The sequence below is a fragment of the Lonchura striata genome, chromosome 14 (genome assembly GCF_046129695.1).
Source record: "Lonchura striata isolate bLonStr1 chromosome 14, bLonStr1.mat, whole genome shotgun sequence".
Taxonomy (NCBI): Eukaryota; Metazoa; Chordata; class Aves; order Passeriformes; family Estrildidae; genus Lonchura; species Lonchura striata.
Window position 1 is genome coordinate 452,053 of NC_134616.1, and position 25,544 is coordinate 477,596.

The 25,544-nt window shown below is 47.1% G+C and overlaps 1 long non-coding RNA gene across 1 annotated transcript in view; it reads left to right on the forward strand.

Moving 5' to 3' along the window:
- The window catches only part of LOC110476876 (uncharacterized), a 113,270-nt gene that overhangs the window by 31,207 nt on the left and 56,519 nt on the right, over positions 1–25,544 (forward strand). Inside the window, exon 9 of the long non-coding RNA XR_013340781.1 lies at positions 3,514–3,613. This is a non-coding gene — a long non-coding RNA (uncharacterized LOC110476876). The remainder of the gene's footprint in view (positions 1–3,513; positions 3,614–25,544) is intronic.

The following is a 25,544-nucleotide window of genomic DNA, read 5'->3' on the forward strand; positions in this document are numbered from 1 at the left end:
TGGGTAGAGAAGACCAAGGACTGGAATTTCTGGGTAGAGTGACCATGGAGAAGACTGTCTCTTTCCCAGTTCTGTATCTTAATTTAGGGCTGGTACAGATCCTTCCCGTGGGTGTCTCGATTCCTGGAGACAGACAAACATCTCAGATCCTGTTACTGACACACAGCTGACTGCATGCCTCTCTCTGCCTTGTATGCTTGGCTTGCCCATTTCCTACTTTAAATAACGCCCTTGTGCTTTGTCAGGTTTTGTTAAATGTTCTGATCTGATTCAGCATCCTCTGTGGAGTACCCCCTGCATCATCCTCTGCTTTCCCAAACAAGGAAGAATATTTTGGGCTGTGGTCATACAGTTTTCAGCATCCTCTCTGCCCCAGAGCAGACGCTGCCATGGCATAAGTTTGGTGTCTTTATCTCCAAGGCAAGGAGCTGGCATGGCTCTTTTTGAGAAGAAGTTCAGCAAACAGTCCTGATGGTGCTTCATGGTGAAGAGCAGGAGGAAGCATTTTGTGTTTCTTGATGATAAACAGGGAATTTTAACGCTCCGGATCCCTGTTTTAGCTGAGCACTGAGGCTTCCTCAGTGTGCTGGAGCCCCCGTGGTGTGTGCAGAAGATTGGACTCATCGCTGTGCTGCTGGACACCGTGGGGAGGATTCACAGCCCAACCTCATCATCAGGGAATTGCAGATGGACAACTCTGGATAATTTGGGGTTTTTTGTGAACGTTCCTGAGGATGCTTGGCCATCCACTTGGTTGCAACCCAGTGAGATCTCATTCTTGGTCTAAGCTAGACTGGAAAACAAAATATGCCTGCTTTATATCAACACTCCAATTAATTTAAGGGAAATTTTGTGCTATTCAGGTTGGAAACCATATGGAGTTGTCTCATACATCAGACAGAAGAACAAAAGCCAGCAGCTGAAATTTCAGTGTATAAACCAACTTAGAGATCCCACCATAGGTACTTTGGAAGCAATCTCAAGCTGCTGAATTACTTCTCTACAACAATATTCTACAACTGATAATTAGCATGAAGGAAATCACTTTAGCATGTCTTCATAACATTTTAAATATTTACTGTCTGGGATGTGAAATATGGTCAAAGTAGCCAGCTTGTAATTTCATTTCAAATAATCTGCTGCCAAAAAGATAATTTTTCTAGAATTTCAAGTGGAAAAATGCAAATTTAAGGTGTGAATAGTAAAAACAAAAATTTTGTATGTGAATTTTGAAAAAAACATTATTTTGGTAATGCCTTATATTTGCAAGGTAATTATTGTAATAATTTGATAGGTAGAAGTAAAGAAGGTTTAAAACCGGAAGACAAATGTTGCTTAAAATCACATTCTGCCCCCATTTTCATGCCAAAATCGTCTTCCCAAATTTTCAAGATAATTGCAAATGCTTCCAAAATAGTTCAGCACATGAGACATTACTTGCTTTTGGAAGGGAAAAAATGCACTTAGCAGAGGCAAACCTTTATTTAATTAGCCCCAGAGTAAAGGTTTCTTGTATTCCTTTGCAGTTACACGGCCGTGAGAGACTGTGGAGTACCTGAAGGGTGACTCCTACTGGGACTAATTCAGTCCAGACAGCTCCAAGTATGTTCATTAAGCTCTGGCTGGGTTTCACACAGGTGGGGAAGGTTAGAAAGCAACAGATAGAGAATGGTCCTGATTGTGTTAAGCATAAAACACCATTTGTTTCACAAGTAAGAGGGGAACTAAATCGGCACGTCTTGAGGAGTACTATCCCGCTGCTAGAAGTCAGCTCTCTCTTTTATTTATTTTTTATTTTCTTGCTACATTTTCAAGCCTCAGTGTAAAGCAGCTAGAATGTAGAAACCCTAAGCTCATAAATCAGGGGGCTGCTGAAAAGATGCCAAGGTTTAAACTGCCATGGGAGCTTTCAGACTTGTAATACGTCAGGAAAAGAAGGAATTTTAAATAAGTGTTATGGTTGGCATGAGAGAGGGAGAGAATAGAGCAGGGTTTAATTCTAAAGTTTTAAAACAGAGCTTGAAAGCCTACTGGTGTAGCAGTTAAAATGCTCTACATTGACTACCTCTTTCTCTTCACTTTTGAAGAACTGACAATAAGAGGGGCAAAGTGTGTTGGAATGCACAGTAACTGCCAAAATATTGAGTACTTCGTTGTTGAATTAGAAAATCTTTAGAGGGTTGCTAGTTAAGAAGAAACATTACAAGCAGATCTAAGTGGCTGAATGCAGATGTGTCTGAGGGCTACAGAGCTTTGTGGACACTGTGGCCCTGACAGTGGCCACATGGGGAAAGAAGAAATTTTCCTCCATGCTCTTGTAGCAAATTCTGCTCAGAAAAAACATGGGTGGGAGCTGGTGTCTGCAGGGCTGCAAACATCTGGAGCCCTGGAACATCAGAGTGCAGGACCAGGATTTCTGCAGGTCCTGCAGGTGATGGTGCCTCACCCCTTCAGAAATCACCTGTCCATGGGAAGGGCTTTACTGTGAATCCAGGGACTTTGAATCCCACAAGTCCTATTTTTTTATAATCTTGGTTATTTATTCTATATAATCTCCAAACTGCATTAGTGGGACTAAAAGTGAAAGAAGTCAAGTAAACTGTAAATCTCCACTGTCACAGGTGTATCAAAACTTTAGTGGTATTTGATATTTTTGTTAAAATCTCAGGTCCTGAAATCACACAGAACTCGTAATTCCCTTTTTTTCTTTTTTGGCCTCTCTCTCACTTCCCCGTTATCCTTTTTATTTTATTTTCTGTGTTTTTAATATAGTTACATTACTTGAACAGGACTAATTTCCTGACCCATTAGACCAATAATGGTTTTGCCATTCTTTAGCTGTTAAATGCTGACCTAGCCTTGACTTGCGCCAACAAATTGTTCACATTAGGAACAGGATTTTGGGATGAGAGCCAAAGCTTTTACAGGAGAGAGCAGAGATGAGTGTGGGCCCACCAGAGCATTGGTGGAGGTGGGAACAATTGAGTCTGGGCTGGCATGAGTCCCTCTGACACAGGGGTGGTGCACGGTAGAGAAAAGTCCTGGAACAAATGTTTGTTGGTTGCTCCATCTTCACTTCCCTGAGGAGAAGCATCATCGACATCCAGTTCATAACCTTGCACAAGCCTGTGCTCACCTTTCAATATTTGTCTTGCAGCACCAGCAGATTCAAAGGCTTGGTTTTTTTTTTGCTTAGAACAGAATTTTCTAGACAGCTTAGCTGCCATCCAATGCAGACCCTGAGATTAGCTCAGGCAAGAGCACAATGTTAAAAAACACCAGGGTGGCAGGTTTGATTCCCACCCATATGGGTCATTCCCTTAAGAGTTGGACTTGAGGTTTTTTGTGGGTCCCTTCCAACTCAGAATATTCTCTTGTAAGAGCCTGGGGTAAGGTGACCCCCAGAGATGCTTTGAATGGTGTCATCCAACATGGAATGTGATTTTTGGTTGGCTCTCTTTAAAACAAGGGCTTTTGTTACTGTTTTAGAACTCGGGATTTTTTGGTTTACAGAACATCATGACCATTTGTGATTCCCTTCATTGGTGTGCACCTGGACATCCTCTACCATTTAAAAGAATCTGCTGAAGTACTCCCAAACCATGACACTAAGGTAAGAGCACGTATCCTTCTCTCTAGAGAGGGTGTTTGTTTAGGATGACTGGAGATGGACCTGCTGAGAGCAGGAGTGCCGAGGCAGGGCCTGTCAGGGATGTTTGGGTTTGGGCTGTTCTGGGCAGCAGTGATGAGCTGAAGAAACGAGACCGCTCAGCAGCTTTGCAGCCACTGAAGAGGGTTCCCAGGGAGAAGGTCTGCACTTACTTTTCCAAAAATTCCCATCTTATACTCAGTTGAAACCAAGGTCCATCCCTTTGCCTCCTTTTTCTGTCTGTCCTGGGTACTTTAATGTAGGGTTGAAAGTTGTGAGGCTGGACTGAGAGCTGCTGGTGCTTTCGGATCTCCTGACCTTCCTGTCCAGCTTTATTAACGTGAGCTTCCCTACACTCCTCATCACCTCCTGTTTTCCAGCTGCATCCCTGGGAGCAGAGGTGAACCGAGTGTCCCCGCTGTAGTGACACAAAGCTTTGGTCACATGTGAGGTGCAGTCAGGCATCACCTTTTCCAGAACCCTGGTGTCTGCAGTGCCCCGTGCTGTGGCACTGTTCGGCCGTGCCAGGGCTTGTGGGGCTGAAGGGGGCTGGCCCCCGGCTGTTGGCACAGCGACTGAAACACGGCTGCAAAAATGCCAGCCCCTCCAAAAAGCCTGGGCTATGCCACAGAAAGTTCCAGTCGGTTTTGCAGCAGCTTTGGCTTGTAAAGCTCCCATTTAATCTCCCAGTCAGATCGTTTTGTGACCTCCAGAGTTTATCGCAGAAAGTACAAGACGTTAAGTTCATTACCGACTGAAAGGCATTTTAGCAAACAATAATTAGCAGCACTTAAAAGATATTCTGTAGCCCGAAACACTAAATCCATGGGTATATAACAACCAGCCGCGGAGCACATGTGTGCCTAACAGTATCAATATTGAAAGCCCCTACTGTGATGAGCCATAGCAAAGCATTTTTAGTCGACATACTTTTGGGATCGCTAATGATTAATTAGTGTGTATCATAATGTAAAGCAAATGTCACCTCTGCTACCTGGGGCTCTGTCGTTGGAGAGGGGCCGTGCGGAGGCGGAGCGGCTCAGGCAGATCCCATCCCAGGCTGCCACCTCGCGGGCACAGCCCGGGCCGCTCCCGCACATCCCGGGCGGTTCCCGCACATCCCGGGCGGTTCCCGCACATCCCGGGCGGCTCTCGCACATCCCGGGCGGTTCCCGCACATCCCGGGCGGTTCCCGCACATCCCGGGCGGCTCTCGCACATCCCAGCTCCCGCACATCCCGGGCTGCTCCCGCGCATCCCGGGCAATTCCCGCACATCCCGGGCGGTTCCCGCACATCCCGGGCTGCTCCCGCGCATCCCGGGCAATTCCCGCACATCCCGGGCCGCTCCCGCACATCCCGGGCGGCTCCCGCACATCCCGGGCTGCTCCCGCACAGCCCGGGCAATTCCCGCACAGCCCGGGCAATTCCCGCACAGCCCGGGCAATTCCCGCACATCCCAGCTCCCGCACATCCCGGGCGGCTCCCGCACATCCCAGGCCGCTCCCGCACATCCCGGGCAGCTCCCGCACATCCCAGGCCGCTCCCGCACATCCCGGCTTGCTCCCGCACATCCCAGGCCGCTCCCGCACATCCCGGGCGGCTCCTTCCGAGGGGAGAGCTCGGGGCGAGCTGAGAACCGGCAGCGGCTCCGGGCAGCGGCTCCCGGCAGCGCACGGCGGAGCCGCGGCCATGAAAAGCCGGGATTAGTGCCTGAGAACCGCATTATTCCCGATGATTTCTCCCTTAACCTGCCTCCTTCTTTGGAGCTGTTGCAGCTGAAGCCGTTTGCAAGACGGCCACAGAGCAAAGGCTTTTTGCCTTTCGCTGGGGAAGTCCACGGATTTCCTCTGCGTGGAAACCACACTGCACGTTCACTTGTGCTAATTCACAGCGCTGTGTTTTATCCCATCCCACTCTTCCTTTTCGTTCCTCAAGTTTTCAGCATAAACTATATGATTTTATAAATATTTGTTGCTCATTTAAAAAAATAGCTCTCTGGGAATTTGTTACTAACCAAGAGGGAACACTGCAGATTTAGTCCCACATTAGGACGTAGAAAAACAGATTTTTCTGTTTGCAATGAGAGAGTGCCAAGGTATTTATCTTTGCAGGCTCAGCCCAAAAGTGTTGGTTTACTGATTGTTACAAAGATCAGGGGTGTCGCATCTGATCTAATAAACGTTTTCTATTCAGCACCATTTAATGCAAATGGCTGAACCGATGATTTCAACTAATGAATTTTTCTTCTAAAACTGCAGGATTAAATTTTGTAATCCTACTGTCAAAAAAAAAAAAAAAAAAAGAAAAAAGAAAAAAAAAAGAAAAAGAAAAACAACCCAACAAAAAAAGGCAATATGTCATTACAGCTGTGGATCCCTAAATACTGTAATCAGATATCACTAATCTGGAGAATTTGTGTGAACTCAATACAGTCGCAGTTCAACTTCAATTTGAAAAGGGGAAGATTTATTTGATTTATCACATTTTTTTGTGCGTGCAAGTTGAAAAGCGTGCTTGATTTCCGCTATAAATTGTATCCATGCCTCATCACTCCATATTTTTAGAGGTGTGCTGACATCCTAAGCACAGTAGGATCTATACTTGACATTTTAAAGGGGCTTTTATAATTTATGTGGATGTTTGATACAACATATTTTTTCAATCTGCAGTGTGGGAGGGTCATGAATTTGAGCCTTCATTTCCTCTGCATTCTAGGAACAGCTAAGTTTAAAATGTAAACTGTATAGCTTGCATATATTTTCCAATTCTCTGCCTAAACTTAAATGGTAACTTACTGTGCATTTGATAAATTTCTTAGGTAAATAATTGTAGCTGTAGTGGACAGAATTGTCAGACTTTTATCTACCTAATTGTCAGCATGGGTTTGATTAGTTTTGATATTTTGCTACTTATTGTAGCAGAATAAAAACCTTACGTTTTATGTTGCTATTTTTTAGCAAATAAAATTTATGGAAATATTCTATTACATGTCAGACAATACTGTGGTTGTCTGGTAAATAAATAAAACTTAAAATGACAGTCTTGTTACTGAGAGATACACAGAGAATAGCAGGGTTAGATGGGAATTGATGCAGCCAAATTATAACCATCTCTTTTCTGATAATCGTGACCATAAATAGGGAAATTTCACTTAAATATCTCTTTCAATTTATTAATGTGTCCAGAGGGAAAAGCAGCTATTGAAACGCTGCTCATTTTTTTGTGTTTTTACTATTTTATTTGATTTTATTCAGAATTATGTTTGTGTTCTGCTTTTATGATTATTTCATCAAGAACTTGGCAACCTAGAAATGGCAAAGTCCAAGGGATACTTCCTTTTCCATCATATCTCTTAATCCCTTTATGGAAGGAGAATGTGGGTCTTTGTCTAATGTGTTGTTTCACAGGGTAGATTTTTCTTCTTAAAGTACCTGAGATTTCTCTTACACTGCAATCTCCAGGAAAGAATGCAAAGGAAGGCTCAGAGAATTTCACAACAGTTAGGGACCTTGTAGTTCTTGTAACTCCACGCTCGGCTGTTTACTTGTCACTGAGGAGAGGTTCAGGCTGAGCTCCCGGGTCCGGGATGCGTCTGCGATCGCAGCACCGGGACATGGAAGCGGCCCTGGCTGCTCCGGGTGGAGCGGGACCGAGCCGGGGAAGGTTCGTGTTCTCCCGGGCTGCGGGGTCCCTGGGGCTGCAGCTGGGCTGCGACGAGCTGGGCAGGTCCTGGTGGGGCACAGCTGGCACAGGGAGCTCCTGTGACCGGGAGTGGGGCTGGTGCCGCCCTGGCAGGACGGGAATAACCACCGCGACAATCGGAGTGCCAGCCCTGCTCTGCTCCTGTGCGGGGTGTGGGCTGCGAGGACACGGTGCGGTACCTGAGGGTACAGGAGAGCTCCGGCGGCAGAGCAGGGCAGGGACGGAGCTGATTCCATCCCTGCACCTGCCCGGGGCTCCCCTGCCCTCCGGGATTCACCTGCCCGGGGCTCCCCTGCCCTCCGGGGCTCCCCTGCCCTCCGGGATTCACCTGCCCTCTGGAATACACCTGCCCTCTGGGATTCCCCTTCCCTCCGGGATTCACCTACCCAGGGCTGCCCAGGGTGTGCCCACCCAGGTCTGTCACGCTGTCATGTTTCTGCTGGGAGCACAATCTGATATTGCTTACATGCACAGCCTGTGATACTATCTGTTCAGAGCTATTCTGCATATTCTATTAATATTTAAGGTGTAATTATATTATTAATGCTTTACATCAAGAGAGTGCAGCATTAGCTTGTGTTAACTGGATGTATTCTCCACCTGAACACTCAGTCTTCCCTGGACCTGCCACATGCTGAACACGGAGGAACACAGATTTCTCTGTCCAAAGACACTGTGTATGTTTAATAAAGTGCATTCACTGATTTTTCACTTCACTGTGTGAAGACACTACACAAGGCTGAATGCTGAGTTTCATAGACATATACTGCTAAAATTGCCTTGCCTATTATAAAGATAAAAATATCTTTTTGTTCAAATGTTCTGCTTGCTTCTTTACAAATGAAGGAGTTAAATACTGAAAGGCAGGTGGATGCTGTAACTACTTTAGAAAAAGATGAATAGGGCTGATGGCTAAAGCTACAGGGAATCTATTGAAGGTCCAGATGCAGACATGGCTCTTACTCTACACACAGTTCAAAGTGGGGTGAAGCTGCCTGGTTAATTGGCTATGAAATAACTAACCTCTGGGAGAAAATTGCCCTGGTAGTTAATTGCTTGTGTTCAGGGTAACATGTAGCCACCTGGCTGATTAGTGCCCTCACCTATATTTACACCCACCCGTGTTTAAATGCAGGCAGCACTGTCAGGCTGGCTGCATGCATTCATCTAGTGGCCCTCGTGGATTAAAGAAAATATGACCATCAAGGTTGGTTTTGCTTTTCATTCTTCTTTTATCTCCTTCTGAATCCCCCATTTGTCACATAAGAAGAGCAAATTCAATCCTAAAGTAAATCCGTAGGCTTTAGCAGAACAGTAGTGGAATGGATTTTGCCCCAGTTGTTTAGTTTGGTCATACTGCAGAATCATCAGGGCTGGAGTGGGGAAGTAAAATCTGACAGCCTAATGGAAGCCAGAAGGCAAGGCTGGTGATGAGTGGAAGGAAAGCAAAGTGTTAAAATACAGACAGGAAGTTGTGGTGTTTTTGTGATGGAAAAACCTGTGGGAATAGGTCGGACAAACACCACTCAAAGAAGATATTCAGCTTTTCTGAGGGGGAGAGATGGAGAGGAGGGAAATAAGCAAGTTGCATGTAGAATTGTGTGGCTTTTAAGTGGTTTTGTGCTCTTCTGCCCGCTTGTGTTGGCAGTGGTGCTGGGGGCAGGGCAGCGTGTCCCTGGGAGCTGGGCACCCCGGGGCAGCCGTGCTGAGCCCCTGGGCTCCGTGCCCTGGGGCTGGCAGAGCAGCACCCCTGGGTCTCTTCTCTGCTGGGAGATGCTCAGTGTGCAGGCAGGGAGAGCCTCTGGCAGGAAGGTGTCAAAGCAGCTTCCTCAGGCACCACTGCCCTCTCAGTGCTTTTTACTGGTGCCTTGTTGGTGTTTCCACTTCCCATCTGCCATGGATTTGCTGATGTTTTGCTGCTTTTAGAGGAGAAGAGCTGCACATCTCACCTTCACTGAGGTATGGTAGCTCTGCAGCTTTGGGTCCAGGCAGCAGGACTGTTACACAAACCTGGTCTGTAGCTTTACCTGTGATACACAGTGACTAACTGAGCAGAGTTCAAGGCTGTTCCTTTGTTCTCAGGATGTGCCTTATTTATTCAGACAGTACACATGCCACAGGTGGTCACACAGAAGTGATGGACTTATGAATGGAAGCAAACCCATGGGACAAAGGGTTTTTTCCACTTTTGCTTAGCTAGCTAAGAGTCTGGCACTTTGTCTAAGCTCGTGATTCAGGTCCTCACCTCCAGAGAGAAATTCATCTCACCTGTATTAGGTGGGAGCCCTGCTGTGTGTCTCCATGAAAACAGAGAAATCACAGTCAAAAAGTTCAGACATCTGGGTTTTCCACAGCCCAGTGTTCAGTGAGGTTAATTCATCCTAAATGATTAGTTATCATTTATCATGATTATTAAATGAGAGCTGTCCTGCAGCTCTCTGACTGGGAGAGGCATCTCCTCCTCATATCAGAGAGAAGCCTCAGAGTCCTGCTCAGACTGATGCTCTCTAAACACTCTGGCTGTGTTTGGGGAGATCAGAGGGTTTAGCTGAGTGGTTCTGCCTCGTGCAATCTAAATCTCTCATGCTCCAAATCCTGCAGAGCAAACTTCAGTTTAACATTTTAGCCCTTTCTAATACTTCACTGTTTTCTTTTATGTGAGTGACTATTATTTTACTCTTTTATTTACTTAGTTGAAATGTAAACTTTGTAAAGAGAAATGGACACTATTTCTTTTGCTGATAAAGATTGTAGTAGAGTTGAAGGTATAGGGAAGCTAAATGAAAACCTTTCTCCAATAGGATGCAGCAGATCTGTGAGAATTGTGACAGGAGAGTGGGATTAACACATCAGAACTCTAAGTGATAAGGACCTGACAAGGGCAATTTCCCAAGGATCTATATATGCAGAACTTGAACTTGAGAGATAACACAGACATAAAATATACATTAAAATGGTGTGACAGAAAAAGATTATGTTAACAACTATTTCCCAGTCTGTAAAATGTGGGGAAAGTGCATAAATTCATGGGCTGGTATGAGAAATTGTCTCCCTTAACTCTATTGTGTTATAATGAGGACCTTCCACTTGTATTAAAAATGAGCCTTTAGAACCTAGCAACAAAAAGGGTCCATCTGTATTAAAGATTTGTTTAAGGATGGGCATTTAAAATCGTTTGACCAATTTGTAGAAGATTTTAATATTCTTGGAGCTCAGTTTTCCCGTTTCCTTTGGGTAAGACATGCTGTTCTTTGTGAATTAAAAGAAGGTATAGAAATGCAAATGTAGCAGATTGAAAAATTGTTATACAAAGAGACTGTCTCACTAAATTGATTTCAAGGCTACATAGGACATTGTCAGTATCCTTAAACAAAGACAAATTGGAAGTTAAAGAGAAAAATGAGAGAGATTTAGGTAAAAATCTTAATATACAAGAATGGAAACAGACAGTTTAATAAAATGGATTTGTATGAAAATAAGACATCGGGTTGTTCAATTTAATTATATCCTCTTCAGAAAACCTATTTATGCCCTCTAAAATGGCAGAAATATAGAAAGAGATTGCTACCATACTATAATAACAGCAAGGTGCTGCATAGGGGGTAATATATACATATACTTAGGTATTGTATGGACATCAAATGTTTTCACAGAAAGGTGTCAGGAATTCTGCAAAATGAGACCTTTTGGTGTGTTCAGACTGAAATTTAAAGACTTGTTGATTATACCAGTGGGAGAGAGATATTTCTTGTTGTGTTTCAAGGAGGTTTTAACAATTTCTCCTTTGTGTGTTTAAACACAAAGACATCAGAAGGCCAGAGGAGAGAGATGGCCTGTGTTATCTGTGGTAGAATATTTAATTTATTCTATGCCTCAGCATTCTATTATTAAATATTCCACAAGAGTAGTGAACAGAATAAAATAAGTTTAGCTTGTGAAGTGTATGTATTATGTGGAAGTGAAGGCTGGATAAACAGGTAGGCAATGAAGACACTGAGATGTGGCCAAGACACAGCATTACTCTGTGAAAAGAAGTGAAAATCTCTGGGCACTGCAAAGCTTTATTATGCAATTTCTAAGGGGGATAGTAAAATAAAATACTAAAGAAACACTGAAATAATTATTAAAATAATATCCAGTTTTGAAACTTTTTCCTGATGTCTGAGTTGAGAAAATTTTGACTCTGCCTGTTGAATGGAGTTGGTGCTGTTGTTAATTCAGCTTTGTGGGAGCTGGTCAGTCATTCCCACCACAGGTGGACTCTGGCTCCCAAGGACAGGTCCCTTCTCCACTGCTGGCTACGTGGGGATGATGAACTGAGGTTTCTGCTGGGGTTTCTGTCTGTGACTAAAACGTGCCAGAAAGTTTGTGCAGTGGCAAACACCCTCTGCAACTATTCCCCGCATGTCAGCCAGCTCTGCTGGGGCTCTGCTGGGGCTCCTCGCCCTTCCAGCACAGCGGTGCGCCCGAACCGAGAGCGATGAAGTCCTGCAAACAAACTTGGCCTTGTTCACTTTTTCTGTGGACTGGAAGTGGTGCCTGGGCTCTGCTGGCGAGGTGGCAGCGGTGTCACCAGGGGCGAGGTGGCAGCGGTGTCACCAGGGCCTGCTCCTGCAGCTCTGTCCGGGCTGTCGTGCTCGTCTGCCCTGGAGGTGGCAGCTGCGGGCGGTGAAGGTTTGCAGCTCACTCCTGCTCCTCCCTTTGTGCCCAAACCTCGTGTCTCAGCTCTGGGAAATCACACGTGCCAAATGGTGCCAAACGTTCGGTGGGTGGTTTTGGGCTGAGTTCAGGGGTTGTTTCTGTGCCACACATTCAGGGGGGTGTTTCAGTGCCGAGTTCAGGGGGGTGTTTCTGTGCCAAGTTCAGAGGGGTATTTTTGTGCCAGGTTCAGTGGGATGTTTTCGGTGTGCCACGGGAGCCACGAGCAGCCCAGGACACGGGGAGAGCTGCACGAACCAGCCTCTCAGGCTGACCTCAGGGATGTTTCTTTGGAGTACTCTGTGCAGTGCTGAGATCTGTCTGGCTGAAAGCTGATTTTTGCTTTGATATGTCCTACTCGGGATTTTCTCCCAGTGAAACTGCAACACCATCAGGCACATGCTTTTCACCCACCCGATTCAGCAGATGACAGTGCCGCTTCATGAACTCCTGTATAATGAAAGGGGATGTTTTTTATGTCCTATAAAGTTTGTTAGTCAGATTTGGCTCACCTCTTCAGTCCTAAATAAATGTATTTTCCTCCTCCAATAAATGAAAGACCAACAGTTTACAGAAGGAAACAAAAGGGATGACTTTAAATGTAGTCTTACTAATTAGTTAATCAGCATGTTTGAATGCTAATAAGCACAAGTTGATAACTGGATCATCTCTTTACTATTGTCCACTGGGAAGTCACATTTAGGAAATTAATTCAAAATTAATATTTAACTCACTTGGTTTATGAATTAATGTGCATATTTAAATCTACCATGCAACAGTATCTTTGGTATCTGCTTTTTATGTCCTGTCTCCTTCCTCCATTAATAATTCCTATTCTCTAATAAAAATTAGAGGAGGGAGGAAAACTACTGATCACGAATTCTAGCACTGTCATGCAAAGATTGCCCCTAGAGCCTGCAGTCACTTGCAGTTTAAATAAAGGCCCGTGGTTCTCGCCTTTGCCTCCGGGGGACCTGCTGTCCCCGTGTGGCACCAGCGCGGCCGTTCCCTGTGCCTCGGGTGCCCGGGAGCGGCCTCGGTGCCCGCGGGGCTGGGCTGGGCACGGAGGGGAGCCGGCTGCCAGCTGTGCTGCACCGCTGCCAGCTGTGCTGCACCGCTGCCAGCGGTTCTGCACCGCTGCCAGCTGTGCTGCACGGCTGCCAGCTGTGCTGCACCGCTGCCGCCGAGTCCTTGCAGCTGCGGGCGCTTGCGGGGCCGGCAGGGGAATGGCTGAAGGTTCTTTCTTCAGGTCTGCTGCGCGGGATTGCTCAGGAGGCTCTGGAGAGCTCCGAGAGCAGCCGCGGACAGCGGCCCTGGGGGGCTGCGGGTGGGTCCTCCAGCCTGCAGGCACGGGGAGCCGGGCAGCTCCTCTGGGCAGCTCGGGACGCTCTGGGCATGCCAGGGATGCTCTGGGCAGGCACGGGGATGCTCTGGGCAGCTCGGGGATGTTTTGGGCAGCTTCTCTGGGCAGCTCGGGGATGCTCTGGGCAGCTCGGGACGCTCTGGGCATGCCAGGGATGCTCTGGGCAGGCACGGGGATGCTCTGGGCAGCTCGGGGATGCTCTGGGCAGGCACGGGGATGCTCTGGGCAGCTCGGGGATGCTCTGGGCAGGCACGGGGATGCTCTGGGCAGCTCGGGGATGCTCTGGGCAGCTCGGGATGCTCTGGGCAGCTCGGGGATGTCAGTGAGCACAGCGAGAGAGGTGGACCTGAGAAGCAGGGCCCGCTCTACGAACAGATAAAGGCTCCTTACTGTGAGGGGTGGAGCAGAAGGAAATCTCCCGAGTACAAACGTCATGTCCGTGGAATAGACGGAGTCCCTGAGTGTGATCCCAGGAACTGCTGATCGCCAAATCTCCTGACATGGCTCCTGCCTGTTTGGCAATAGAAAACTGTTTAGCTTTTCCTGTTAATTTTTTTAGTTACCATTAAAGGCAATACCGCAACTAACATTATATCAGGCCAAATTACACTAGTGTGTTGCTTCTATTTTTTTTTTTTTTTCTTTCATGCTGTGGCATTTCCTTTCCCTTGAAACCACTCTTTCACTCAGTCTAGCAATTAACTGCTTGAACGGTATAATAAGGAAGCAATTAAGAGGTGACAGAGAAAAATTAACACTCCATTTCACATTAAGGGCCAAGTGAGTATCCTGGCCATTGTGAGTTAAATGTGTCTTTGAAAACCCGTAGTTTGGATGTATTTTCCTTTTGAATAAGAAGCCAGCTCCATGTTTTTTAGTCTAGAGTTCCAGTCTGAAAATGGATGATAACTAATTGTGTGCTGTCTGCTTAAACAGGCTGTATTAATTGCAGTTCTCCTGTAAGTGTCAAGGAAAACAAAATCTTTGTAATGTGTAGCCACAATGTATGCAGCCCTAATTTGAATATGCATGTATCAGGGCAAATAAAGCAAACTACTGCATGCAATGTTGCCATGGCAGGGAGCATTTGCATAATAAATAACTGCTATCATGAGACTTTCTTTATGAAGTTCTTCCCGTGTTGTCAGCTATAAGAGGCGGCAATAAAGGAGCCAATATTGAGAAAGTAAGAGTTTGTTTTGCTTGCAAATGCAACGGCCCGAGCCCAGCTGGGCGGGATGTCAGGGATGGGTGCTGTGAGGGAGCGCGGGGCTCGCCCTGTTCTGCAGGGCAGCCCGGCACAGCCGAGAGCCCGGGGCGAGAGGGCAGAGCCCGGAGGTACCCGGGGTTAAAGCAGAGCCCGGGGCTGTCCGGGGCTAAAGCAGAGCCCGGAGGTACCGGGGGAGAGAGGGCAGAGCCCGGAGGTACCCGGGGTTAAAGCAGAGCCCGGAGGTACCCGGGGAGAGAGGGCAGAGCCCGGAGGTACCGGGGCGAGAGAAGAGCCCGGAGGTACCGGGGCGAGAGGGCAGAGCCCGGAGGTACCGGGGCGAGAGAAGAGCCCGGAGTGTCCGGGGCTAAAGCAGAGCCCGGGGCTGTCCGGGGTTAAAGCAGAGCCCGGGGCTGTCCGGGGTTAAAGCAGAGCCCGGAGTGTCCGGGGCTAAAGCAGAGCCCGGGGCTGTCCGGGGCTAAAGCAGAGCCCGGGGCTGTCCGGGGCTAAAGCAGAGCCCGGGGCTGCCCGGGGTTAAAGCAGAGCCCGGGGCTGTCCGGGGCTAAAGCAGAGCCCGGGGCTGTCCGGGGCTAAAGCAGAGCCCGGGGCTGTCCGGGGCTAAAGCAGAGCCCGGGGCTGTCCGGGGTTAAAGCAGAGCCCGGGGCTGTCCGGGGCTAAAGCAGAGCCCGGGGCTGTCCGGGGTTAAAGCAGAGCCCGGGGCTGTCCGGGGTTAAAGCAGAGCCCGGGGCTGTCCGGGGTTAAAGCAGAGCCCGGGGCTGTCCGGGGTTAAAGCAGAGCCCGGAGCCGCCCCGGGGCCGGAGCCGTCCCGGGGCCGCCGCTCCTCCGCCCTGGCCGGGCGCTCGCCCGAGAGCCGCGGCTCTGTCCGGGGCTGCCCTGGCCGATCTCGGAGGGGTTTCCAGTCCGAGGGTTCTTTGGATTGCTTTGCGGCAATCCAGCAGCTGGGGCGCGGCACAGAGGTTCCAGTGCCGGTGCTTTGAATTTATGGCAGCCTGAGACTCCCAGCTTCTGCACGGGTGCTGTAGCTGTCGGTAAGACCCAGGCGTCCCGGGAACGTGGGATGTGCTGGGGTGAGAATGGGCTGGGATGTGCCAGGGAAATCATGGATGTGCCGCTCTAATTCCAGAGGAGCTGAGGTTGGTTCTGTCTCTCAGAGATGGTCCTTGGCTTTTCCATAGCTTGCTGAAAAATAATACAATGCTGAAACTTATAAGAGGTTTTTCAGAGTGACTACCAGTTGCTAAATGAAGGTGATCCCTGGCTTAGTTTGACATTTGGAATCCAAATCCAGTTTGGCACGGGGATTTCTGTTTTACTTTTCTACATTAATTGTACTTAATAACAGATGTAGTCTCTTCACGTTATTTTTGCTCTCTTTAATAAATTGTAAGGAATAAGCTGACTGTCAGTATTATATGAGAAGTAAGCAATGATTTGCGGGTTTTATTTTGCTCTGAATGTCACAAATTATACCTTTATATGGGTCTATTTTTTAGCTCATGGACGGATCATGTAATATCTATAGTACGTAACATCTTCTCCTAAACAGAAAAGAAAAAAGTCTCTTCAAACAAGTAACCCCAGATCTCATACAACAGCACAGCATGTGTCAATTCACACTGTGTCATGTGACATGAAACTACTTAATACAACCTGCCTTGGAGTGACATTTGTATTGCCCATATCATAGAATAAAAAAATAACACTTTCACAAGTGAGGAATTATCTTCTCCAGTTGATGGTATTTTGCTATTTGCAGGTAAGAGTGAAAAACAGGTAAGGGTTAGTGAGCTACCTTGAAAAGAAATGTTACAGTGGGGAAGAGATTTGATAAGGGCCTAACCATGCTGGCAATGCAAGCAAAAGAAATGGTTCTGTTCATGAAAGGATGGCTCTGTCTTTAGATGTGATTTGAACTGAAGCAGGGGAAAACCCAGAGAGGAAATCTCAGCTTTTGAACAACAGGCTAGTGAGCTAATTAAGGCTGAAATAAGATTTTAAGGAAGGAAAAGAAAACATTATCTATTGCCAGGGACTGAGGGCACGTTTTAATCCCCCAGCTCACGCTGCAGGGGATGGGTAATGCACAGACACCCCAAAGATGTGCAGAGCACTGGGCAGAAGGCAGTGCTGGATGTTCTCCTCCCCTTCCCAGCTCTGTGCCGTGGCTGCTCATGCTGCCTCAAGAGAGGACAGCTCTGAGTTCTGGTCCTACCCTGAAGACATCCAATTTTATGGTTTATTCATCAAAATCCTGATTTGATCCACAACTAAGAGCAGTGAGCCCTGTAAATGCTGGGCAGGGAAGTAGCCTGTGAGTAGTGAGAGTCACCCACAGGCTCTGGTACTTCCTCGGCTCACAAGAGAATCCCCAATCCTTCTGGAGGCTTTTCTGTTTAGGCTGGATCTTCTTCATGCCCACAGGAGTCCCTTTGCAGTAGCATCTCATGCAGTTGTCCCCGCCCTGCTGTTGCACTGGAAGCATCTCCTGGTTGTGTATCCCCAAAAACACCAGCAAGCTGGCTGTGGGCAGCTGGCAGCCCCCGTCCCCAGCTGCTCCTGGTGCTGTGGGATGTTCTGCACAAGCCCTTTCCTGTGGCCCAGGAGCTGCAGGTGGGTGTTACCTTGCCAAAACCTGGAAGTAACCTGGGAGCTGGGAAGACAGATGGCAAAACCATCCTGCCATGGACAGCTTCCCTGCAAGGATGTCTGTGCAGGGCAGTAAATGTCCCCACTTGGGACAACACGGGTGATTTCTGCCAGCTGCCTGGCTGACACTGCTCCTTGGAGCAACTCTCCTCTTCTGGTAATTTCTTAAGTTTGAACAGCAAGGAACACATTCACACTGTGATATTTAATTTAAGATCCTTTTGGACAAAACCTTGTAACCTCACTGGTCTCTACAAAGTTACACACCTTGGAGCACAGCTGCACTTTGCCAGTGTGCTGGTACTTGTGTGTTTCTGTGACTTCAAAGTATGGAGATCTTGGAAAGATTAATTGTAAATTTATTTTAGCTGTCTTCACAGATTTTTTTTGTAACGAACCACACAAATAAGCTTTCAGTGAATATTTCTTGCTCTCCCGCCATGGCCCCATGCTGCCACTGCCATGGCAACCACGAAATCTCCTCTCCTTCCTCATCTCCTCTCCCGGGCTGGGCAGCTCTGATGGCACAGCCGTGGCAGTGCCCTCCCAGCACTGGGGCCTCTGTCCCACTCCCAGCCCCTCACTGCGGGGAGCTGCTCTGCCCTCCTCAGCCCGGGGCCAGCCCCAGCTCTGCTGGGGGAGCTGGGGAGCGAGGACACCGAGGTCAGCTCTGCCACCAGCCAGCACTTCTGCAAGCAGTGCTGGGGAGGGCTGGATGATCCTGCGTGGACGTGTTTGCATGCGTGCCCACCTCACATCATTTCCTATTGAAAATGGACAGTTTCAGATCTCTTTAATCAAATCTTGAAACTTAAAAAATGTAGTATATTTTATACAGGGGATTTGTCTTTTTCTTCACAAAGGGAGGAATGCGCATATCAAATCTCAGAAATGAAAATAACATGACAATTTTGAAAACCACCATGAAATAAGGATTTATGAGTTTGTTGATCTTCCCTGGGGACCCGAGTGCAATAAAAGCAGGAATTGTGCTGACTCGGGTGAAAGTGAGGAACATGTTCAACTTGGAGGCAAATGGTTTTGTGGCACAATCCAGGGATAGAGCTCAGCTGTCACTCAGACTGTTAATCCCTCAAATCTTTAGCGCTTGAGGATTATTTTCTCTAAATATTGTACCAAATATAATAGTCTCTATCTCTCACACTATTAGACAGCTATGAACTACAAGGAGCCTTTTGTCTCCCTAATAGGATTCATCCCTAATTCCAAAATCATAAAGCATGAATTTAAAATAAAAAATCCTATAAAACATTTCCACAGGTAGAAGGAGAACAGAAGGACAGCTGCCAAGCCATAACCTGGCTCTGCTCCTGCCTTTACAGCAGCCCTGCAGCAGGAGTGGGCCAGGGCCAGTGGGGCTTGCTGCCTTCTGCTTTCTCCTGACACAGAGGATTTCCAGGAGCAGGGACACAGCTTCAGTGCCCTCCCCCTGCTGTATCTTGGTCCGGGGGTATGGGTGCACACCAAAATGAATATGCTCCAGATGACCCAGCCAATGTGAAAACAAGGGAGAAAAATAAAAATTGAAGTAGTGGCAATGAACACTGTTCCATTTTCGACTCTCAAGGACCTTTTGTTCTGAGATATTATCTTGTTTTTACTTTCTGGGAAGTCAGACTTGAGATAAAACATTTTGCTTTCATGGCTCCAAATCATTTGAGGTTAGTGAGTATTATTCTCATTATATGAACTTTTTCTCCTAGATTGGGGTGGCAGACACTGCAAAATTAAAAAATAAACTAAATAATTATCTGATTGACAGCTTGCATCCTGGTCAGAATTCCTTAAGCCAGTATATTAACATTTTCATTATAGCTGTTAAACATGCCATTTCACTCCAAATTATAATTAATTAGCTTTGAAGGTGTGAAGTGAAATCAAAATCCAGAGCGAGTTCAGACTTTCACACTTTTGCTTTTAGGTGAAAGTGAGTACAAAAATAGAGGAACACTGGATGCAAATGGTTTCACTGCTGTAGTTCCTAGAGTCTAAGAATAAATGGATATCTTTCTATAGAAGTGATCTAATGGGATTTTGAAATGAAAAGGTTTTCTTTATTGAAATGAAAAGGTTTCTTTGTTGGAACATTAACTAGATTCTTTGAAAAAAATGTAAAGCTGAAAATTTTGGTCTGTCAGCACCCGAGTAAAGATAGAAAACCTGTTATATCTGTGTTAAAATTATAACAAGATCGTGTAACTAGAAATGGAAAAAGTCAGCGAAAATTAGAAAGAAAGGAGGCTGGCTTTAAAGCGAGCTTAATTAACCATTGAAGGAGCATCCCAAGGGGCATCGTACCTTTTCCAGCACTTAAAAGTCTGTAATTCACGACAGGATAGATATTGCAAGAAAATTCTGTGACAGCACAAATAGTTCAGCAGGGTCTGGGGACCCCGGGAGGAAGGCTGGGCTGAGCAGAGGCGAGGGGATCATGGTGTCCCCCTGGCCTTGGCACCTGTGGGGGCAGCCTTGTGGGACAGCCGAGAGGCTGGGCAGGCTGCACAGAGTGGGCAGGCTGCAGTGTGCAGTGTACAGGCTGCAGTGTGCAGTGCTCTGCAGTGTGCAGGCTGCAGTGTGCAGTGTACAGGCTGCAGTGTGCAGTGCTCTGCAGTGTGCAGGCTGCAGTGTGCAGTGTACAGGCTGCAGTGTGCAGTGTGTGTGCCCGCTCTGCAGTGTGCAGTGTGTGTGCCCCCTCTGCAGTGTGCAGTGTGCCCGCTCTGCTGTGTGCCCCCTCTGCAGTGTGCAGTGTGTGTGCCCCCCCTGCAGTGTGCAGTGTGTGTAAGGCCCCGTGGCTGCCCCTGGTTCTCCAGCGGTGCCCTGCCCCAGGGGTCTCCTCCTGCATCCCCTGGGAGGATGCAGCTGCTCCCAGCAGGAGAACAGCACACACACTCCTCCATCACAGCCCAGGGAGAGGGAGTGGGGGAGTGCCAGACTCTCCATCCTCCTTCAGGCACATGCCACTGAAAAGGGACAACTGGCTGCAGAGCCTGATCCTGGAAATTCCGACTTCTGTGTGCATTGACATGTTTTATGGGTTCAGCCCTTTTTACAGCCTGCAGCCACTTCTGTCTGCTCCACTCTTTCCCATGCAAGGATGGGATTTATCCTACCTAATACCTGCTGCAGGATTTTTATGTTTCCTTCTGATGAAGGAAAAAGGGAGCTAAAAGGAGCTGGCTAAATGAAATATGCAGTTTTGGAGTGTGAGTGAAGCCTCTTAGGCAGCAGTCAGAGATCTCAGGGTGAGGTTTGGTGAAAGAGCTCGTGTTGGTTTCTTGGAGGTTGCAGCTCCTTGCACAGCAATCCCCAGATGCTCTGCCTCCTTCTCCTGACTCTCTAGTTCAATATCAACTTTGCTTTTGTCTTGTCTTATTATTTCTTCCCTTTTCCCAGTGAGCCTTGCTGCCTGAATTCCTGGTGGTTTTGATTCACAGCTTTGGCTTGTGAGGTGCTGCAACAGGGAGGCTGATATAAGTCCAGCTCTTGTTCTTTAATTCTGTTCTCTAAATTCAGCTTCACGGGGTAAGAGATAAAAACCCCCAGCCCTCCCTGCAGGACTCGTGATGGCCTTGATCTTTGTGTTTTTTCAGCTCCAGCCCCATAAACCTTCGAAGCTAACCTTGCAGCTGCATCCTGCTAGGCTCTCCCACACAGGTCAATCTCATTTCTAGTTTTGATTGTTACAGTTTAAAGATAGAATTTCCCTTTCTTGCTTCACAGCATTCAAATGCTAATTAGTTCCCTTAAATGTCTAGGAAGTTATCCCAGTTTACACATATATGGTTTATTAACTCATGTTCATTTCAAACCTGTTCTTTGATGTAGGCTAATGGAATTATTCTTTTAGAATCTCTTTAAAAGGTGACTTCTCTTTCTTTCTTGATGGATAGTGTTTCTCTGAAGCACATTTGTGAGTGTTTGCCTTTGGAAAAAATACTTGTTTTTCATGGGTTAGTGCTGAGTACTCCTGGATGTTCATGCAACGGATAAACATTTGTTTTCTATTTGCAGCAACTTACTTTTTAGAGTTCACACTTTTTGCTGAAAAAAGATTTCTTTTACCTCCCTTTCCACAGCAAATAAGATGGAACTGACCGGGTTTGCAGAAATGCATCTGCCTAGAGAATATGGCCATGTGAGCCAGCATTTGTTTCCAGCTGGTTTCTTGTCATTAGCTTTTAATTTCAACAACTACCTGCTTGTGCCTCTCCTCTTTGCTCCCCACCTCAGGTATTCTGCGCTGTTATTGTGATTGTCAGTTCTGTTCTGCTTGAAATGTTTCCATCTATGTTGCCATGGTTACAGGTGCCAGAATTGGAAATAAATGAAGGGGGTATCAGGGCACCGGTGTGACTCTGATGGAGGCTTAGCACTAAGATGCTAGCTATTATTTTGCTGGATTCCATGATATTTGATGATGGATCCATTTTAATAGAATATTTGAATGCTTGCTTGAATATAGATTGCACTAAATTGGAATTATGTAGAACTGGATTTGAAATAAATGAATTTTTTTCCTTTTTAATGAGTACACAGCCTTTGGGACAGTCTGCATGTGAGGGAATAGAGGGTCTAGAACCTTTACTGCATAAATGGTATGAACGTGTTGGACTACATCTACTGCTGGAGCATGGATGAGTACTGAGTACAACTCTTCAGAAAAGTTCAAAGAGATAAGAAATTTTTAGGAAACAGAGAGCTGCTGAGGAAAATACTTGGGAATTAGGTGGATGCTGTCTCTTTTATGGTCTGTGTTGCAGTACCAGCTGCTGGCAAAGTCTTGTGGGAGGCTTCTGGTGGAGGTGATGTGAGGGTTTCTGCAAACCAGAAATCTCTCTTCCATTTCTCATTTTATAGGCTTGAGACTTCATTGAAAGCTACAAAGTCACTGGAGAAATTCCCAGTGACAGCAGTGACATTTGAATTGACTCTTAGGTCAGCTGTTCAGCTGTTTTCCCACATTGTTCAAAGTGATTTTAGTCTGCTTTAAGTGCTCTTCTCTCTCAGGTTGTCTCGGTCAGTCAGAGCCTCTCAGTGTGCATCTGTGGGTAATGTTTCATATGTTCTTTAACATGTGGGATGGGCAAAATATGGGAGCACTGCTAAATGTCTAAAATGGGCAGTAAGATGTCCCAGAGAAAGTTCCTGCTTTCCTTCCCCAGTGAAAGGGTGGCTTTTCCTTATTGGTGTCATCTGTCCCCACTGAAGTCAGCTGAAAAGCTCCTGCTCATGTGAGAGGAATTAGTGTGTATGTGTGAATATGCATTTGTTTGTACACCCATACAGTTATGAATGTGCAATTAAATTTATTATTTTTGAAGTAGCTTTAAAATAAGCTGCGGCTTTCTATTTTCTGAAGTGTTATTTTGAGGCCAGTAGAAAGAGGGCAAAGGTATGGTATCCCTCTAGTGTTGACTAGTGGTTATAATTGGATGGTAATAGTAAGATTAAATAGTGAGGTTTAACTAAAGATGGAGGTTTTTACAGTAACTCAGTTTAGCATGTCAAATGCAGGACACTGGAGCAAATGAAGGCAGTTGCTGTATTCATCCTTTCCCTGAATTTATGTCTTCATTTCTCACTAACCTGTCTAGGAAACTCTCACCGAGGTATTCCACCTTTAGCCAGGCCAGATCCTTTCAGAGTCCACGGGTGCTGCGGTTTTCCCTGGTGCATCCAGTTAAAAATGTAAAGTTCAACTTCTTAATTCTGGCAGTGGTCACCTTTTGTGTACCTTTGGCACTTACGGGAGGGCAGAGGCTGCTCTGCCTGCCCTGCGTGGAGGAGCTCCCGCAGAGGAGCCGGGGTAACTCTGCACAGCACGGAAATTTGCTCTGCAGGCACCCTGAGAATGCCTGCCCCTCTGGGAATTCTGCTCCACCGGCTGCAGGCCCAAAAGTGAGACTTCTGAGTGCTTTGTGCTCTGTCCCTGTGTCAGCCTGGGCTGAAGTGTTTAACTGTACTGCAGAGGCTGGCTGGGGGAGCTGGGGAGCAGCACCCGCTTTGTTTGAAGCCCCAGCAAACACAGCCAGCTCCCCCAAAACACGGGGTCATGTTTGCCTGCGATTTTGCAGTTGCCTGGCTTTAGGTGGAGGGACCCACGTGTGTGCAGGATAAAAGGAGCCGCATCCAAGTGGGCGTTTGCACAAACTCCGTACACAAAGCAGCATCTGCCGGGCTCCGGAGCCTTCCCCACTGTGTGTGCCCTGCCCACGCAGCCCTGCTGACACCTGCAGCGAGCCCAGCTGGCACCAAGGGACGCTGCCTCTAAGTGACTGCGTACAGAACCCTTCATATGCCACCAGAACAAAATCTAGTGCCCCTTTTAAAAATCCCTGTGCTCTTCTGCAGTCCCACATGGCAGAACAAGACGAAAAATCAGTGGCGTGCTTGTGAGTAAAGCTGATGGAGTCTGGTTTGGGCACTGCTCCTCCCGTGCTGTCAGTGACCCAGTGCAAACTTAGTGACAACAGATCAAAGTTCAGGTGTAAAACAGTAGGAGCTCTCCCTGGAGCTTCTCCTGTCCAGGTGAGCCCCCCCAGCTCTCCCTGGAGCTTCTCCTCTCCAGGTGAGCCCCCCCAGCTCTCCCAGCCTGGCTCCAGAGGGGCTCCAGCCCTGGAGCAGCTCCGTGGCCTCCTCTGGACCCTCTCCAGCAGCTCCAGGTCTGCACTGTGCAAGAGCTGAGTTTTGTTTCCCATAAACTCTTTGTGGGTCCAGGCATTACCCAAATACCAGTCTGCAAACCTGAGTTTTCACTGGTTCAGCTGGTGCAAGGAGAGTCTTGAGCAAGGACAGCTGAAGATCATCAGCTGAACACCAAATGCAAAAGCTGTATCTTGTCTTAACAAGAAGCCAATTCTTTCCACATGGCCACAAGATAAAATAAGGATAGTTCTCTGGTCAGGGCATCCACTTTGGCTCCAGAGGTCTGCATTGATTTCTCCTGTGGGAAAACTCCTTTCCAGGTAACCCCAAATCTTTCAGTTACAAAAATGCTTGTTTTTTAGATTCAAAGAATGACTATGTAAGTGGTTCATGCATAGCTGGGTCCTAGCTAGAAGAGAAAAAAAGAGGAATTTATTCATCCTTAAGGGGACTATTAAGTTATGTATAGCAGAGTATCATATCCAAAACTAAGAGAAAAAGAAAGATTTTCATGTTAAACAACTTTACAAGTGCAGTTCTAGGGGGTTTTTGTCTTCTGTTCTGTGAGTTTCTGCCTGGAAACATGAAACGTTTTAGTAATTTCTGCTGCATGTTAGTAGGTGGCAGTCTTGATCAAGTTTTGAAACGGGGAAGTGCCTCCCGTGGGCTGGGCACGCTCTGCCCCTGGGACATGCAGGGGGATATCTGCACACACTGCCCTGCTCTGGGGGTCCTGGGCTGTGCCTGGCTCAAACCTGGACTGCTCTGGCAGCCCCGACGGGTTCCCCAGGGACCTGGTGAAACTGAAGTCAGCAGGGTTAAGGTGAAGATGGTGAATTTTAGCAGTAATTACTCCATCTGAGCCTTCCCTAAAAGCACCTCACTGGTTCTGACTGCCTCTTACCTGTAAAAAATGGATTAAAGAATTTCCCTGCTTTGAAGGATGATTCTGGGTTATGTGGCAGGGGAACTGTGGGACTTAGCCCTTGGACTGCTCTGGAAACTGAGCACACGGGTGCCACAGCACCTTTCCTCTCAGCTGAAACACATCTCGGGTCTGGGCTGACTCCATCTCTGCAAGGAAGAAAGGGGAGAGCTTGCTGATCTGGGTTAAAAGCCCTTCTGTGCTCCTCCTTGGACTCTTTCCCAGTTTGATTTGCCTGTAGCAATAGACAGGTCACCTTTCTTGGCTCTCAAAGCTGATGGTCTATGTTTACCATCCCAGTACGTCTCTCAGAAGTCTTAGCCTGAGAGATGACTTGCATGCGAGTCCACCAAAAGAAGATATTTTAAAAAGCAATCATTGCAGATGAACAGAGTAGAACATAGGTGATAGATAGTACATTTCTTCCTGAGAAGCTTTATGTACCTGGACTATCACCCGGGCAGCAGTGCAGGGCAGAAACTCTGATTTTCCTGGGCTGGAGCCTGGCTCAGGGAGCCCTGCAGGGTCCTGCTCCCAGCAGAGCCCCTGCCTGGCTCAGCGCTCAGTGCCAGCCTGTGCTGCCTGTGGCAAAAGGGCACAATTTATGCTGCAAGAACTGGGTGGGAAGAGTTTTATGGACTTCTGGAGGGAGCCAGAGCTCCAGGG